Here is an 18491-nt window from a genome sequence, read left to right as displayed (position 1 = left end):
TCTGCTCCTCTCATGGTCTGATCTCCAGCGCAGGGATTTTTCCAGTTACGACATAACTGGGACCAAAGAGCATTGGTATTTCAATTCAGCTTCCCTTCAACCAAATTAATTTAAACTTCTTATTGCATTCTGTTGAAATTCCCCAAAAGACTGCAATGCCAAACTTTGCATACAGGACAGCAGACCTTTATCAGGAGAACTTGTACTTCAGCTGTTACCCTGAAAAAGCAAGGGGCAGGAATATACTCGATTGCTGATGATTACAGGGTGCACAACATGCTGGAAATATTGCAGAGTCATGCATTACTCAGTGGCTTCGAGGGAAGTGACAGCCCAGCTGTAAAGTACATTGATCACCAAGGCAGCTGCCCAAAACCAGCAGTGAAATAATAAATGTATATTGGACTTGGCCCTTTTTCATAGTATCTCTTTCCAGAATTTGTAACTGAACAACTTGAAGCATGAAATGATCCTTTTTGTGTTATCAGTGTATTCCCACCAAGGAGCTCTCTGTAACCCAGTCTTTACCCTGGAAATTCTTGCTGCAGTCTCCTCCGATTCCCATGTTTCTGTATGGTATCTCCACCATAACTACACAGTGGCTTTGTTAGGATTACATGGAAAGTCTGCATCAAAACAGAGGAGTTTCCTCTGCACAGCCTAGTACCCTAAATATGTTTAGATTTTTTATAGGGTCTTGGATGTAATCATCTTTTCTGTTGCAACACTGAGTGTAATAGAGCTTCTGACTGCAAGTGCAGTACATACAGACAGAAATAATCCTCACGGCACTGTGCAAGAAGATGCTGCAAACAGCGAGAGGAGGTGGCACTAAGCCAACATTTGGCACAGACAGCAAGAGCGGCACTGTAGCCTGAGGTAGCTCCCAAGGTGCGTATGGGGTGTAGACTTTGGTTTATGTAAGAGCATGCAAGGTTGCATCTTTTTTTTCACTGGTTTCTGTTCTGTCTGGATTCACCCAGGGCCGCTGCTGGTGGTATAAACACCCTTTTAATAGGTTGCTTGGGGCATGGCCCACTGTGATCAAGGGCAGCACATTCAGTCCCTGTCATTAAATAGGGCTCCCTTTAATCCCTGGAGGTGGATGACGTTCTGCATTTTACAATGTGGCAAATGTATCTGGCAGTGTTCAGATATGGGTTATGAGAAAGGCACATATGCAAACACATAAAACTGTTCCAAGCAAGGTCAGAACAATTCACAATACGTACTTTGGCTCAGCTTTCTGATCATCCTCAAAACCTATGTACAGAGAATTGCAGACGAGGCTAATAAAAACGTAATGAGTCCTGACCAGCGAGAATAGTTTATTATGATTTGCTTTAACAGTCCTCTCACTGCTCTTCCCTCATGCCAGTAAATATCTGCCGTTGCCTGCAGATGAACCTTTTTCAGACTGCCATGAATCATGCTGCAGGAGAGGCACCACATGGGAGGTGTGTTTGGGTAAGCACTCCGTGGGCTGGAAGGACCAAAGCCAGATTTGGCATTTTATGTCCACACCCGGGGCAGTTGCCTCAATGTCATTCTCTGTATAAAAAGCTGGTTTCAAAACACAGCCTGGTTTATAATGGACTATTCCTTTTTAAGGCCAATGCCAGAAAATTGGATGCCTTTGGATTGTTTTACCTGTTATTGGAAGTTATTTCATTTGGATGCTAAAAGTCCTTCTTGAACAATTAGGATTTATACTGGGGAGCACAGCAACAGGATACGGTCTCCCCAGCAGCCAGCTGGGAGCTCTGCTGGGTGTGAACCCGTAACACTCCAGCTCTCTCAGGGCAGCAGCCCTAAGCACTCTTCATCCCCTGATGCTGGGGAAGGAGCTCACTGCAGTCGGGTCGTGCTTCCCACGAAGGCTGAGTGGGCACCGTTGCTGTTCCCAGGGCTGATGCTCTGTGAACCAGCGTCCCAAACAACCACCAGGAACTTGTTCATGGGCTGAAGCCCCAGACGTTCACATCAGAGGATAACAGGGGCCCTTTGGCACTGGAGGAAGAATGCTTTCAACAGGCAAAAGATTTGGGATGTTAACAGTGGGTGGGAGCGACAGCCTTAGCAGTGAGTGGGTGTTCAGAAGAGCTTTGAAGGAAGGGGAGGGAGAATTCTTGGAGTGCAGAAAGCCTGAAGTGCTAATATGGCTTTCTTTTTTTTCCCTCCAAATAACCAAGCTGTGACCACAGGATCTGCCCAGCCCAAGTCCCTGAGACACTGGAGGGAGATGATGAATGATTAGAAACAGCTGAAATATTGCTTCAAATCCCCATTAATTAATCCTGTAGCAATTCCGCTGTCTTCCTTGCTTCCGTTAGCAGGAAACTTTCCTTCCACTGTCTGAATGTTGAAGACATTTCTTTTTTCTTATTATTACACGTCAAAAACTTGTTTTGAGATGGATTTCTCAGATTGCCCTGAATGACGCGGCACCTACTGAATAACCTGCAAATGTGAAGAGCAGCCACGAAGCATTAAACAAATCACTCCACCTATAGGAAGCAGCTTGTAGTGCATAAGCATCCCCTTGGGCACGGCCACGTCTGGTTCCCTGTGCCAGGCATGGCACCAGACTGGGCATCGTGCTCAGGTGCTGGGGCTGAGCTGGGACCCCAGCAGGACGGTGGCACGGGCTGTCCCCACGGCCAGCTTTAGTGAGTCTTCCACGGCTGGAGCTGAGAAGCAGCCTTTGAAGAGGTGCCAGCAAGATTTTTCCTAATCCTAATGTTTGGGCTAGTCTTCAGCAGTGAAGGTGTGGGTACCTACGTGCTGCGCAGGTAGGGCACTGCCTAGGACACCTAGCAGGACACGTGCTGAAAACCCCCAACAATTCAATCAGGAGGCAGGAACACACATGAAATAGGTGTTAATCGTGCTCTCGGTCTGCACACCACTGACTCATTCCTTCCATTTTGACAGGCAACATCTGGAAAAACAGTGCTGGATGGTGGCTGCGCATTGCCCACAACCCTGGCAGAGGCACAGCAGGGTAGATCACACTTCTTTTTGTTGACGTATAAAGGCCGACAGTGGGAAACAACCACGGTGCAAGAAGGTGTTTTTGGTTGCTGCACAGTGCTGTTTGAGAAGCAGCTATGTCCTGGCCTGTCCTCCCCACCCTTTCGTCTGGTTTACGTAGGCACTGGGGCAGATCCTCATCTCATCTATCTGGAGGCAGAAGCATGGGGTGGGTGAAGGTCACCAGGCTTTGCATCTGTGAGCTCGGCTTGTGCTGGACTCGCTTTCCTCCTGAGTGTGTTAGATAAATATCTGTCATCTGGGAGAGTCAGAGGATTTCTTTGACACAAAAGTCACAAGGGAGTAATTCCTTAAATCACAGCCATATCCTCTTAATGGAGCACTGAGCAGAGAGGGGAGGAGTGCGGGGAGGGTTGAGAAGTGCTCTGGATCAGGCTCAACACCTGAAGGATGTGCCAGCAGGAGGAGGTCCCAATTATCTTGAAAGAGCTCATGTGAACCTCAGCTGCCAAAAAGTCTTGTGCTGATCTGTTTTGAGGATAACCTGCCTCAAATGCATGAGCCTAAGACTGGCACTTAGGCTTCAAAAAATATGCAAGTGGCGGCAAGGCCCTCCAGGAGCTTAGGGGTATAGAGTGAGAGGGGCAGTACGTGGAAGAAGGGAGGATGCCGTGCCTTCCACGGTTCCCCCATGGTTGTGTAGGAAGCTGGGGTGGAGTTGGACCGTGCTCATCTGTTTCTGGAGCCCTGGTACCTCTCTAACCCCCAGTCAGCCTTTTGTGGTGATGGCAGGTGCTACGCTTTTCTTATTTACTGGGCAAGGCCTGAATTACACACATCTATACGTGCCTTGGTACACTACACTGCTATTTCTTCAAGTAATGAAACAGAGAAGAGCACAGGCACATCTCATACAAATCCACAGGGTTATGAACACTTATAAGCAAACAAAGCTAACCTCAAAACCTGACCACATTCAGTCCCAGCTCCCCCTGGAGCGTGCTGCAGTGTGTTTGCTCTTACCCATAGGGAAGGGATGGGAGAACAAATACCAAGTGCCAGACATTGTATACATTGTGTAATGTATTACTGGAAAATAGTATAGGGATTAATTAACAGATTAGTAGTGAAAAATACAAAATAAATAATAATGTAATATATGAATGCAAAGCAGAACAAACAACTCTCAGGCAAGAAGGACTGCTAGGCTGGGAATTTGTTACCCAAAAGGACCAGAGGAAACTCCATCCCCTGGTTCAGTTTCAACCAGACTGGACCACTACCACACACCCACAGGGAATGCTCCTCGGAGACCGAGGAATCATATATTCTGGATCACTTTCCTGTTCTTGGATAATTATCAGATGATAGAAGTCTTTTATAATGCATTCAATTCACATACAGATGCACTTTTTTTTTTTTTTAATGTATTTTATTTAGTAAGATAACTTGTCAGAAGCAAACTTCCTTACTTATTTCCTTGAAGATTTTACTCATGCTCTAAAAGAAAGAATTAAGAATGGATCTTTCTTATCTTACTGAAGGAAAAAAATCTCCACTCTAATAACACTTACTCCACTGCTTTCAAACACTGGAATTCATTGTCAAATAGGCCTGCAGTGAATAACTACTCATGTTTGTCCAGGCCATCAAACCTAGCTCTGAGCGCCACACTCTAGCAGCTATCTAGCAGCTATCTAGCAGCTATAAGTGCTGGGGCTGCCCTCTCTCTCTGGGGCAAGGCTCTGAGCTACATCTTCCTTCATGGGGTGCAGTGTTACCTACAGCTCGAGGACATCATCTGCTCGAAGGGGTGAACTTCTGGGAGACTTCAGTGTAAAGGAACCAGCAGGTGCTGAGACTGCATTTGGACCGCCGGCTCCCTGGGTTAGGTTGCCACTCATAATGAGCAAGGTCCTCTGCATGGTTTAAATCCTGAGATGGGATTTACACAAAGAGCCTCGTGCTGTATCTTTTGGCAGCACCATTGAAATCCATCGGTTGTTGTCCTTGCCTCTAGTTTTCTTCATGCCTTGCTTCTTCCTACTGTTTCCTGGCTCCCATGCAACTATCTGAATATGCCGTGAAACTAAAAGCACACTGAGCCTGAGCCCATTTCCTAGAGAGATGCCTATGAGATCCCTGGAGAAAGGGTACAGCAGCAAGAGGAAGGTGACAGATGGCAGGAGGAAGGCATGGAGAGGGAAGAGGGAAGGAGAAAGGCACAGGAGGTTATTTTCTATACCTTGCCCTTTATGAATCCAACAGAAACATCTGAAAGGCGATAGGGCCTGGAAAGAGTTGATACAAAGAAGCAGTGGAAGTGAGTGCACAAGGGCCAATCAGTTGAGATACACCAAGTAGCTTCATCCTGACACTGGGAAAAAGCAGGGAAAGGAAAAGATAAATGAAGATAATGGTATCTCTAAGGCCTCTTTCATGTGGGCATCCTTGCAGAGAGGCCAAAGGATGTGGTTTCAGGGTGTAGAAGGGAACTGAGGCTTTGAGGGTTCTGGGGGAACAAGAGGGCTGCCACTTCAGGCATCCTATTGAGAGGGCCAGGGTATGACAATTTCACCTGCAAGACAAGATGCGTTAGCTGGCCCTGACACGTGAGTGGATCCCTTACAAGGTTCTATGAAGGGAGTTTCAGCAAATACACGTTGCTAATCTATATGGATGGTCTTAAAACAACCCCAGGATAATTACTGCATCTTGTCTGACACATGGCAAAGTCACGGTAGTCATTTTCCTTTTATTCATGTAGCCTTGTAAACCATTATGGTTTTGTTTTTGGACAGTCTATGGCCAGTTATTTCCCTATATATCACATGGGCTGACTGCTTTCCTTGTAACACACCCCAAGCCAATTCCCAGAGCCATATTTCCTCCCTTCTTCTTTGGAACATGTATTAATAAGAAATATGAATATTATGAAATTGCCTCAGGAACAAGTGAGAAGACTGAGATGCATACCCACAGCTGCACTTTTTTTTTGGTGTGTGAAATCCAAGCCCAGATCACAAGGTATCCCTTGTGCATTATAGAACACACAAATGAGTCATAAATCCCTAAGCAGGGGTGGAGTTAAGGATTGTTAATCCAGCTTGTCCAGGACCATGTCCAGGTGATTTCTGAAGATCTCTGAGGAGAGTCCACAGCCTCTCTGGGCAGCTTGTGCTTTTGCTCCATCACCTGCGTCGTACAGAGCTGATTCTTGGTGTTCAGAACCTCCTGCATTCCAGTTTGTGCCCACTGCCCCATATTCACTGTGTTAGTGAGGGATCAGGTGAACTGGGGGGACCCTACAGAGCCAAAAAGCCCCAGGTGGGTTGGACCAGATGACCTCCAGGGATCCCTTCCAATTTCACCCATTCCTGGATTCTGTGAAAGTCCTTGTCTTTGTATAACCTATGTCTGAAAGGTTCTCCAAAATGTACCCCTTTACCTCTTAGCTAGTGAAGGAGATATTGACTATGAGCACAAGTTTCAAGCCCTTGTCATCACTCTCTTGGAAAAAAAACAAACTGCCTTCTATCTCATACAACAATTTCCTGCCATATTCCCCCACTGCTCTTGCACTGGAGAATCACAGAGCCTATTTTTGACACCAGCTGTCCAGAGGTCACACATTTTTTACAAAACCATTTCAACACAGAGTCTTTTCCTAAGAAAAAACAGCTCAGTGCCACTGAGCCTTTTAAGATATGATTGCTCAGATTATGATGAAGAAGTAATTTTTTAAAATAATTATCGCATTGTCCCTGAATTTAGGGAGGTACCAAAGGTGCAGGATACCCAGTTGCCCAGTACTTACTCTTCTTATGGCTGAACCACCAAGCCTTGTGTTTACACAGCATCATCTGGTATGAAAAAGACTCTGTCATTCTGTTTTCCAGAAGTTTGATCCTTACCCATGCAAAGAACTCTTCTGATTGGGCTGTCAGATACAAGAGAAAATGTGGCCAAGTGTAAGAGAAGATATGTGAACTTTACACACACACACAATGTGTAATACGTACCTGTAAAGTGTGCATTTGAGGCATATCTCTGCTTAAATAGTGTTTCTGTGTGCTCTGAATAGGGTACCCTGGAATGAACTTTCCCTCAGAGCAAAACTGTAGTTGTTTTTTTTTGTACTCATAAGTTTTTTGTTACTGTTTTTGTTTTTCCCCTAAAATATTTTAATGGTTTAAGTCCCATAAGCCCAAGAGCTCAGATGCATTTTTTCAGTTGTTTGTCATAAGGACTACCCGACATTAAAAAAAATTACCATCCTTTCAATCAGAATGAGCTTGCACAATGCTTAATATTAAAGTGAAGTAGATTCTTTTGTTCATTATAGTGAAATAAATCTTCATAAAAGTGTCATTTGTGCAGTTTTAACAGCAGCAGTGATAAATTAAGATTTTTGCCATATGAAATGCTTTCACTGGTCTCTAATAGGTTAAGCCTAGTTCCTATCAAAGACAGCAATAATCTCTCAGTTGATTTCAGCAGTTCTTAGTTTTTACACAGATGCAGCTTTTGACCTGCTGGAGTCCTGAATTAGTTCAATCCTACCAGTATCTCTTTTACCTACCATACATTAACCAAGCTCTCCTGCAAGGTAAGTTAATAAAAGACATTTTTCCTAAGATCATAATAGGTTAATAAAACTAAGCAATAATTTTTCGAGAGGGCCACATGACTCTGCACACCTGACTTGTTGCTAGATTGTCAAGGCATGGAACTACATGCCCAGCTTCCTATTTCTTCTCCTGGGAGCATCCAACTACTTTGATAAGGCCTGGATGTGTACACAACAGAGGAATCCAACAGAATCATGTGTATGTATGAAAATATATACACGTATTTAAGTCCAAACCAGAATTGCACTGATTTCAGGAGGCAAAATTTGATGTAACATTACTGGACACAGAAATTGGATTCATCTCATATGGCCCTTTCTTCCAAACATACCTATCTCCTTGTGGAGAGTGCTTGCAGAGGGATCTGCCAGACTCTTTCAGGTCAGACGTGACTAATAGAACATCCATCTCTCCTCTCTCTGTAAGACAGTGTCATCAGTTATCTAATTCTTTTTCAGAGTGCTTATCTTTCATTCTTTGTTAATGATTTTCCCATAAGCAACACTGTTTGTTTCTGGAATTACTCGAGTGATACCCACTTAATTGTCTTTTGTCTGTTTCACCTTGGGATGAACTCAGATAGGAATAGTGCTTTACCTAAAAGGAAAAGTACTTTTGGTCTTCAGTTAAAGATTTACTTATTCCTTTTTTGGCTTGCCTTGGTGACTTATTCCCATGCCCTTTGAGACATCACTATCAATTCCCACTGACTTTATAGACACTTCTCTGCTCATGCAGGGTTACTCAATATTGTTTGGACTCGTTTTCTACTGCTTGACTGCAAAATATTCTTGTATTTATGTTACAAAGGCCAAGAGAGACTTTGCAAACAACTTCCTTCTGTTCTTAGAAAAGTACTTGCACAAGTGGCTAGGATTTAGACATTTCAAACTAGGTTCAGATTGGGCTCTAATTCCAGGACAATATTAACCTATAACTCAGGGTGATTAAGAAATTACAGAATGAAGGAGCTGGGCCTCCCTTACATCACCAACGCATATGTACTGAGTATCAGTAAAAGGAAGACCAGTACTGAGGCACCTTGAAACCACTTGGTTTTTCATAAGAGTCAAAAACAGAGAAGAAAGAGAAAATAGGATAGCATCACAGGCCCCAAATTTGAGTGAATTGAGATCAGATTCAAGGTAGTATGTAGATGTGGCTGACCAATGAGCAGCCTACATCCCCTTATCTCTGTAGCACCACAGTAGTTATCTAGACTGCCCATTTACTGAGCAGGGAGCATTTGGAGTCTGTGAAAAGGTAGTTTGCTGAATGGGGAATTTCACAGCACCGTAGTTAGGGGAATCCCTTGGAACCCACAATGTCTGTACTCAAAGATCTTCTCACACCGGGGACTTGTTCTCCAGCTGCTGTTACCTTTGGTGACTGCTGCAGGCATCATTTTATCTGTTCTTATGAAACTGGTCTTTATTCCACACTCTTAGTTGCTACACTGTATTAAATAAACAAAGATTTTCGGGTCAGACAGAAGTGTCCACTCTGATATATGATGAATAAGTTGTACAGAGTGGAGTGGTTACAAAATGTTGGAATGCCTGAAAGCAGACCCTGGTGAGGATATCTCTCACCTGGTACATGGATGAATTCAGACAGAGGAAGAGATTGAACAGGGGTTTCCCTCCTGCCCCAGGTGAGTTCTGCTGAGGTGTTAGATAGTGGGGGAACGTGTGAAACAGGGGCACTTCCCAGATGTCCCAGATGTGGCCCTCTTGAAAAAAACCCTGGCTGGTTTTTGTACCAGACCAGGTGGGTTGATATGGTCTGGGCACTGAATAGAAATGAGAAAAGCCCACCCTGAAGGTCCCACCAGAACTTCAGCTTTAATAAAGACCCCTAGCAATGAGGCAGTGGTAAGATGTAGAGGCTTGCTCCAAGGCTTCCAGTGGAACTCACATATTGAACTTCTGTACCTAAGTAAGGATTTTGATGTTTGAAGTCCACTATGAACCTTGATTTTAATGTCTGTACTCCAGAAAACCATTTTTGTATACTCCTAAAACCACTGTATACTCCTAGCCTGTTGTAGCTGAACAGAGAAGCTTTTCTGTGTTTTCCACTCTTTCCCAACAAGCATCCCCAACTCCATTCAGTTTTAGCTAAAGACTGGATATATGCATGGGCAGCATTTCGGTAGAGGTTGATGGCTTGGTCAGCTTTCTGCCAATTTCCACCTCCCCGAGTGATTTAGCATTGCCAGAACTGTTCATTGCAAATGCCCAGGCTTTCTGAAATGCTAAGTGTATTATTTTCGCTTGTCCTTTGTCTATAACTGACATTTATATGGCAAATATATAATACCAAAAAAAAGCAGAAATAATACAGAATTCCTCTAAAATGTTCATGAGCTTTATTCTGTGTCTTAAATATAGCAAGCCCAGCCATGCATGTTTTTATCTCAATATTTGATTTTCCAAACCACAGTGATGTTGCTTTGTCTTTTTGTCTTTTGCTGTAAGTACCCTGACCTCTAGGTATCTGCATGCCCAGCCTATACCCCCAGATTTCTTGGTTCAATGGCCTTCAACAGATGAAATGAGGGAATAAAGAGTGCTGGCAAGAAGCAGAGTTCTCAAGCTGATCCTTTCCAGCATCCAAATTCTTTACACAAATGGCTGACAGGGGCAAAAAGGTATTCTCTGTCTCTGTGAAAACACTTGTGTACTGTCAATCTAAAGACCTACCTAGGGTGGTGGCTGGCCTAGGTAATCCAAACCCTCCCATTTGGTTACTCACACACAAGTGCCTCAGGTTAGGAGATATTTGTGTTTACCTTGAAGATAACAAGCTGTCTTGAACAAGCCTTGAACATGCCCACAGGCATGGAAAGGTATTTGGGAGGGACAGTGCTGAGTCTTCTTTGTGCAAGTTTAATCTTAGGTTGCTGATAAAGTTTGGGAAGCTGTGAGGAAAACCTCACAACCTGTGCTTTGACACGGCACCAAGCCCTCTGTGGAACTGTTCTGTTCTTCCACTGGAGGGGATCGAGCCAGTATCCACATGATTATGGGCTTTTTTTCAAAAGGTACCCAGTGATGTTTTTTACAGATTGTTTAACTGGTCCTTGGAGCTTGTTATTAAAAGGTCCCATTGGCTTCATCTATCATACTAAATGCAGCGGAGCAGTGACTGCTGCCTGGCATGAAGCCAAAGGGCACGTTATGACTCATATCCACATGAGTAAACTCTTTTCACCCCTAAGAACAGAGTGGCCACACCCAAGCTGCCTATTGGGAATGGTCCCAGGAATGTGCTGTTCCCTGTGCTGGGCTCAGGTATTGTCTGCTAGCTGATGCTAATTCGTGTCAAGAGACCATTAAACAATACAGATGGTCACAAGCCAGTGTTAGAGCTAGTGTCATAGCCTTGTTTAACTTACTGGTCTAGACATAGCCATTAATATCAAGAGTTTAGCAAGATTCTTGAAAGGGACAATGTATTTATATAGCTAATAAGAATATCCAGAGGAACAGGAAAAAATACGTCAAAAGGAAAAAAACAAAATTAGAATAGCTTTTTTGGAAGTGATAAAGTGTGAAGTTCCTCTGGGAACATTACACAGAAATGCTCCTTACATGGTTTATGGTATCCTTCCCAGCAACATCTGGTTCTGCAGGCGCTTGGGAAGAGGATGCTGGAGTTGGTGGCCCTCTGCCCACACTGTTACGGCAGTTGTATAAGTGCCATGCAATATTAAAACCTTTAGCAAAAGACATGTAGAGATTGTGAAAATAATTCTAAGAAACCTCCAATTTTCTTGACTTGCCCCATGATCTGCACAGGGTAAAGCTTGGAGCTGGAAGCTGACAGCTAGCTTTCGCTCAGAGCTGCATGTTCACAGGACACAGATGTTGAATGAAGCTGTGCTGCTTCATACCTGGGCTGGCACAATGACACGGTGCTGCACTGCACACTGAAGACCTACTGCCTCATCCAGACCTGTTGTAGGGGTGATTGCCGCATGCTGCAATATGCTGTGTGCATCTCCCCAGCTGCCCACATGGCATTGACTTATGTGACACCCCCCATCTGCCTTGGGTGATGAGATTGAAGCTCTGTCATCTAAGTTCCCAGATAAAGCTGTTTTCATTCGATTAATTTATTAATTCATTTGCTTCTGATACAACACCTGAAAGCTTTGGTTCTCATCTGCGCAGCCCAAAGAGGCCCAGGACCGTTTTAAACAAGCAATTCCCTCCTTCTGTGTGCCACATGGATATTGAAATAACACTGAAGAATCACAGCAACATGGAGTAATTTAGGTGGGAAGGGTCCTCTGGAGATCACCTTGTCCTATCTGCTGCTCAGAGACAGGCTGACCGGACCAGGTTGCTCAAGAACATGCCTGGTTGGGTTTTGAGTATCTCCAAGGACAAATTCCACCTCCTCTGTGGGCAAAGTGCTGCATTGCTTCATTACCTTCACAGAGCAAAAGGCTTTGCCAGTACCAATCTGGAATTTCTGCATGGCAATTTTCATGCTCAGATGCCAAAAAAAGCTATTAGGACCACTGGGAATCCACTGCCCTCCTTGATCTGAGCTACCTCAAATGGGCAGTAAAGCTGTGCTTTTGCATATCCCTTTGGGAAGGGCTGGTGTGGCTGGGGCAGAGTCCTTGGGGGAAGCTGAGGGACAGGGAAAATGTCGATTTGGTTTGTAATGCAGTTTTACTGCCTGACATTTTTATACTTCTGGGAAGTATACAGCTAAGTTCTCTGTCATGGGTTTTGAGCTGAATTCTTTAACTGATCTCCAGCTTAAGCTTTTTTTCTCTGTTTTCTTATTTAAATGCAAATAAACAAAGACATTTTGTCTCGCATGCACACATACCATGGCTTGTCTCCTGGGTCCCTTCTCTTACCTCCAGGAACTCCTGCAACTCAGGATCATGTTCCAAACATGCCTGTGGTGTGATGGGTTGGGGCCTTTTAGCAGCTTCCACTTGAGTTTTCTTTTGTGAAAGTCCATGAAAAGCAGCAGCTGAAGAAGAAGGGGTCGAAGCAGCTGTGTAGCAATGGCAGCATGGGCAGGCTGCGCCAGCCAAGGCACTGATTCTTCACAGCAGCCAACCCACGATTCCCCTGGCTGGAAATGGCAATGGATTACAGGAAGTTTGGAGTAGTCACAAACATCTGCACCCCCTTTCCGGAGGGCAGAGTCTGGAGCACAAATGTGGCCATTATATGAAAAAAAATACAGGGATGCCTAAGTGAAGAATCAATCTTAGAAAACAATCTGCACAGGAAGCCTTGTTCCTGCATGGAGCTCCAGTGATGCCTGCCGCAGGATCCCAGGGGATCGTGTGCGTGGGTCTGTCTGCATGGTGAGCCCCAGCTCACCGCTGTATGGACACAACACAACGCCTTTTAGTCTGGGAATGAAGACCCAAATTGCAAAATCTCTATGGGAGACCCTGAGCCAAAATGACTCATGTCACAACATTGCCTTCAGATGAGTGGCACTACCTTTGCTGGGTGGTAATTAGTCTGTGGATATTTTATTTGCATTGTCCATTTACGCCGAGGAAATATTTCCCATATGCCCCTTGCATCACAAAAGCAGGTTTCATGTACAAAGCAGAAAGGGAAGCCACATCTCCAGTCTCCAAATTCTCATCAAAAAAGGGCTGTGGAAATACAGAATCAGGCCCAGGCAAAATCCAAACGCGGTTTGTTCGTGTTCTTTCTTGTGAGTGATATTCAAGCCACATCTCCAGTCTCCAAATTCTCATCAAAAAAGGGCTGTGGAAATACAGAATCAGGCCCAGGCAAAATCCAAACGCGGTTTGTTCGTGTTCTTTCTTGTGAGTGATATTCAAGCCGTTACTGAGGCTTAGCACAAAGCCTAGCCAACACTTAAGCCCCTCGGCAGGATGTTTAAGTGGCGTCTAGGCTTTGTGCTGGTCTCATGCACTAGCATGAATTTTTACCAGTAGGTAGAAGGGCTGCTTTGTCCACATTGAAAAGTACACAGCCAGCCTTCCCTGTAGTACGTCTCTTAATTTCTTTTTGATTTAATCCTTTGCACTGAGGGGATGCTGGTTGCCCTAAAGGAATGAAAGCTTCCCCTCTGAAGCATGTGTCTTTTACTATCCGTGCAATCCAAATAGTTATATTCAAATCAAATCAAAGCACTTCAAGAGCCAAATCTAGAGCAGCTTTCTTAATTGGCATATAAAGATTTAGTTCCTTTCCTTAATATTTTAAGACAAGTTAAAAGCAATATTTTAGGTGCTAAGGATTAAGCCCAGTAGGCTTAGACGTGCAAATATTCCCACACCTCCTTCTTCTTAGGGTCTACCTGAGCTCCAACTAATTGTAACCGCAAGTCTTTGAAGATAGCACCTAATCCTTAAAAGCTGCAATAGCTGTATTGGATATGGTTCATCACAGAAATATTAATATATGCAAACAGATGTCCACTCACAATGCTAAATATATCTTCACTTTGGAAAATATATGCAGGTTTCCATTTGCTTCTGTTCAGCTGCTACTAGCTGTTGCTCTTTGGATGTCAGGACACCGCATACTGGCCTTGTTGCCTTTGCACGGTGTGTTTCTAGTGACAGTCAAGAATTTGGGCTGTAAAATGGCTGTCATGTAAAAAGAGGAGCTGGAAAGCTCTGAAAAACAGTCAGCTGGACTATAAAAGCAAAGCTTTGTTTCAGTGGCTTGATAAATATTCCAGGAACTACTCTTCTCTCTGTGGCATTAGGGGGGCAGTCCTCCCCCATTTTCCCTGTCTCCTTGTGGAGGTGGACGTGTCTGGTACTCATCAGGGGCTGGTTAAAGCCGTGGGACCTGAAGGGCTCTGATTATAGCTGTGAGCCACTGTGATCTGCTGGTTCAGACACAGTCTTGTGACTCAGACATCCAGGCTTGCGCTGCCACGTCTGTCACACTGACCCATGGTCGGGACAAGGGCATGTGCCCAGGGTACCCATACCTGTATTTTGGTACACATGGCGTACCTCAGAAGAGGGCCTGAGGTCCTGGTGAGCACCAGACTGAACGTGAGCCAGCAATGTGCCCTTGCTGCTAAGTAGGGCGAGGGTATCCTGGGCTGCATGAGGCAAAGCATGGCCAGCAGGCCAAGGGAGGTGATCCTTCCCCTGTGCTCAGCACTGGTGAGGGCCCATCTGCAGTGCTGGGTCCAGTGCTGGGCCCACCAGTACAAGAGAGACCTGGGTATACTGGAGAAGGCCCAGCAGAAGGCCACCAAGGTGATCAAAGGCCTGGAGCATCTCTGCTGTAAGGTTGAGAGAGCTGGGGCTGTTCAGCCTGGAGAAGGGGGGGGCTCAGAGGGATCTCCTGAGTGTCTATAAACACCTGAAGGAACTGTGCAAAGAGGGATGGAGCCAGGCCCTGTTCAGTGGTGCCCAGTGCCAGGACAAGAGGCAATGGGCACAAACTGGAGCACAAGAAGTTCCCTCTGGCCATCAGGAAGCACTTCTGTGCTGTGCAGGCCCAGGCTATGGATCTCCTAAATCTGGACGTGGTGCTGGGCAGCCTGCTGTGGGTGGCCCTGCTTGAGCAGGGGTGGGACCAGATGGACCCAGAGGTGGCTTCCGACCTCAGCTCCATCCCTTCTGTGATTCTATGATTCTGTGCTGACCTGGGAGCATACCTGGGCTGGGATGGCTCCCAGCTGTGGTCCCTACGAGACACCTGGATCTGGGGAGCAGCAGTATTTACTCATCTGGATGGCGGCTGCATTGTGCCATCTGGCCTCAGGGCTGGAGCTTGGCCTCATTTATTTGCTAATAGAGACAAAGCCTAAGATCTGGAAAGATAAAGAGACTTCCAGAGACTGAGTCAGCCCACCCAGGATCTGAATCACTCCTGGAGGTGTCTGTCTGTCTATCTGCACTGGGAAATGAAGGTGTTACTGTCCTTTGTGGCTGCCTCAGCTGCAGGCATGGTCAGGTCAGCTCAGATAGCCAGGGGAAGCCAAGGCATATGGCATTGGACTGGGGGAATGCCATTTCCCTTATACTCCACTGGGTGAGAAATTAATGAAATGATTGTTATCATTTTTAATACTCCTATCCTGTGTCTTCAGTCACTGGAATAAAAACCTTTAATGCTTTGACAGCTACTCTGGATGTATTTGGAACAAGAAATTAATACTTTGCATTCACCCAAGATCACAGAATGCTGTATAAATCGTAATTAATTTCCACAATGTTCTGAAGAGGACTCTTGAGAACTGGTGCCCCCACTTGATGAATGTGTAAACTGAGGCACAGAGAGCTGAGAGGAGTTTTTGTCCTTTTTCCCATGCAGCTAGTTGGAGATGAAGCTGGAAGAGCAACCCCTGGGGCCTGATTCCTCCTCTCCCAAACCTGCCAGCTGAGATAGTGTCTTACTCTATTTTAATGAAGCTCTGTTTGCCATTTCATTTTACAGGCTGTTAGCCCAGAATAATGAAATGTTGGTACCCTGATGGATGACAGGAAGACTTTGCAATCTGTTGAAGTACAATTAATAGCTGGCAAGCTGAAGATCAACACAGTTTGGGCCAGACAGAGTCACTTCAAGGTTTCTGTCCTTGTGTCCCAGTCAGCTGCAGCTCAGCCTGGATTTTGAACCCCCAAGTGCAGAAGCAATCCTGATCCTGAAGCCTGCTTGTGAAAGGTATCCCAGGCCTGCAAGACCATGAGTCTTTTACATCTGGTCAGAATAAAGGCAGAGTGACATGCAATATGGGGCGAGGTTTGATGTGTATTTTGTACTGCACTTTTGCTGTCCTCAAGCTCTTCTCTGAGGTGAGTTTTCTTGCCAGACATTATCAGCTTCAGTGGTTTGGCTCAGAGTTTTCCTCCAGACTCTTTTGTTCTGTTGACTTTTGGATCAACCCTGCACTGGCTCTGTTTTAGAAGTTGCTTTACCCATATTAATGTTTAACTTAAACAAGTATTAAATCATAAGTCTAACATGGAAATGTTTTAGTCTCTGGACAGTTCCTTTCCTTGCTGCTTTTGAGCTGTACATGAGTACAGCTTCACTTGCCAGGATTTCTTCTGCTTGGTTACTGTTATTACTGCTGTTATAATGCAGTAGAAAATAAAAACAAAACAAAACAAATCAAAACCAAACCCGTTATGGTTTTGTAGGCAGTACTGTGGGCTCCTGTGAGTCAGAGTGGCCCAAGGGTAAGAAGGGATGGAAGCCTGAAACTCATTTATTTCGCATTGTATCCATCCTGCCTCCACAGGGAGTGTTTTGGGGTTAGGGAATTAGTGTGGTAGATCCCGAGGTTCTCAGAGGAAGGAAAATGTCTCTTACTGTTGTCATATATGTCTTCTGATTGTGTTCTGGACATTATAAGCCACTACCCATAGGAATGGCAGAGAAAAACAGATATAGGTGTATCAGAACAGTTATCCCAATCAAGAGTAAGTAACTTCCCATGCTCTGTGCAGACTTTCCAGGGAACATGCTCATAGAGTTGCTGCAGTTCCCACTGCACTTGGTTGCCTGTCAGATCTCAAAGAGGGACTTAATACAATCAATATCACGTGTCCTCTTCTGATGCTGCTTTGTTCCATATCCTCTCTGCGACTGCGCCACCTTACACAAAATATTAATGTATATTGGAGGAGGAGGCACTGTTAAAAGGCAAGGTCATAGTGGCTCTCCCTAATCAGTGAGAAGAGAAACATGGGCTTTCTCCTTTTCTCCTGCACCTTAGGCAGTTCTAGAGCCTTGGCAGAACCATAGAAATAGGAGCTAAGGGCTGTCCAAATGGCTACAGACCTGCTTTCATCCCTATTCACTTGGGGAGAAGGCTTTTAGAGAAAGAATGACTTATTTAATCTTCATTTAAAGCACGTTACAAACAACCCGTGATTTCAAGAAAATTAAACGTAACGGTGATGGTCATCTTCTGCCTGGTAGTTCTAGATCCCATGCTAAAATTTTCTTCCTCATACCACGTATAAAGCCGCTTCAGAAGAAGAGGACTAAGAAGATGGAGCAATTGCTGAGCCTGGCTGACCCGTTCTTTTGCTCATGCAGGTGACAGTGCCATCAGCTCACATTGCTTCAGCTTCCTCTCCTGATGTGTCTCCACTGGGGCTCATTTTAAAGGAAATGTTGTCTTTGCACTCAGCAGAAGATGGGAAAAGCAGCCACGGAGTGAGGAGAGGAGCTCCACAGCACAATTTTGCTTTTTTGTCTCTCTCTGCAGCCCCAGCAGAAAGGTCTGCCTAGCCCCATACAGCCTGCTGTACCTGCCCACCCACATCCTTGGTGTAGCCTCAGATGCTGCACATAAAGCACAGCCAGTCCCTTACATCATAACCGAGGTTACCAATCTGGTGACCACCTCTTGGGGCAGAAAAGCAGTTCAGGTGCTGAATGTCCACCTTGTTCTGATCAACCAGGACACAGTCAAAGGGCCCAGAGCTTCAGGGCAGTGAGCATGCTGGCCCCATGATGCTGGGGATGTCTGGGTGCACCAAGCCTTTTGACTCACTTCCACGTTCTGGGTGGTTCTGCTCATGGTCTGCAATAAGCTTGCAATTTATAGTGTGACATTCCAAAGGCATTTTATAAAATGTAATGATTAAAGCACCCTGTGCTTAATGCTGAGACACTCTTATCCAGGTTGGTGCACAGGAGAGCAACTATTCTAACAGCACTAAAGAGCTGATAAGGCCGGAGAGAGATGCATGTGTGTCCAACTGCTACTGTCAAAGCAGTGCAGATAAGCACATTGTGTTTACGCTGGAATTTGTCTAAGACTCAGAACTTTACAGCTCTGTCTTGAAAAAAAGATTGCAGGGTCTTTGGAGAGCATGGGTGGTTTGGTCCTCAGATCTGTATCTCCTCTTCCAGCAGT

At 45.1% G+C, this 18491-nt stretch overlaps 2 long non-coding RNA genes across 18 annotated transcripts in view; one reads left to right on the top strand and one right to left on the bottom strand.

Annotated features, from left to right (window-relative positions):
- LOC101789609 (uncharacterized) overlaps nt 1–18491 on the bottom strand; it is a 39500-nt gene that overhangs the window by 8274 nt on the left and 12735 nt on the right. For 14 of the 17 annotated variants that reach the window (XR_011806560.1, XR_011806567.1, XR_011806561.1 and 11 more), the window contains exons 2-3: nt 12508–12731; nt 6812–6934 (exon numbers count right to left, since the gene is read on the bottom strand). This is a non-coding gene — a long non-coding RNA (uncharacterized lncRNA). Of the gene's footprint in view, nt 1–6811; nt 6935–7956; nt 8045–12476; nt 12732–18491 lie in introns of all 17 variants that reach the window. The other 3 variants (XR_011806556.1, XR_011806558.1, XR_011806564.1) reach the window with 3 other exon arrangements.
- LOC140001376 (uncharacterized) lies at nt 228–17255 on the top strand. Its single transcript, XR_011806568.1, has 3 exons — nt 228–891; nt 2935–3004; nt 16055–17255. It is a non-coding gene; the product is annotated as an uncharacterized lncRNA (long non-coding RNA).

The sequence above is a fragment of the Anas platyrhynchos genome, chromosome 1, assembly GCF_047663525.1.
Source record: "Anas platyrhynchos isolate ZD024472 breed Pekin duck chromosome 1, IASCAAS_PekinDuck_T2T, whole genome shotgun sequence".
In the NCBI taxonomy this organism is placed as follows: Eukaryota; Metazoa; Chordata; class Aves; order Anseriformes; family Anatidae; genus Anas; species Anas platyrhynchos.
The sequence above is the reverse complement of the archived record's forward strand: the minus strand, read 5'-3'. Positions and strand labels throughout refer to the sequence as shown.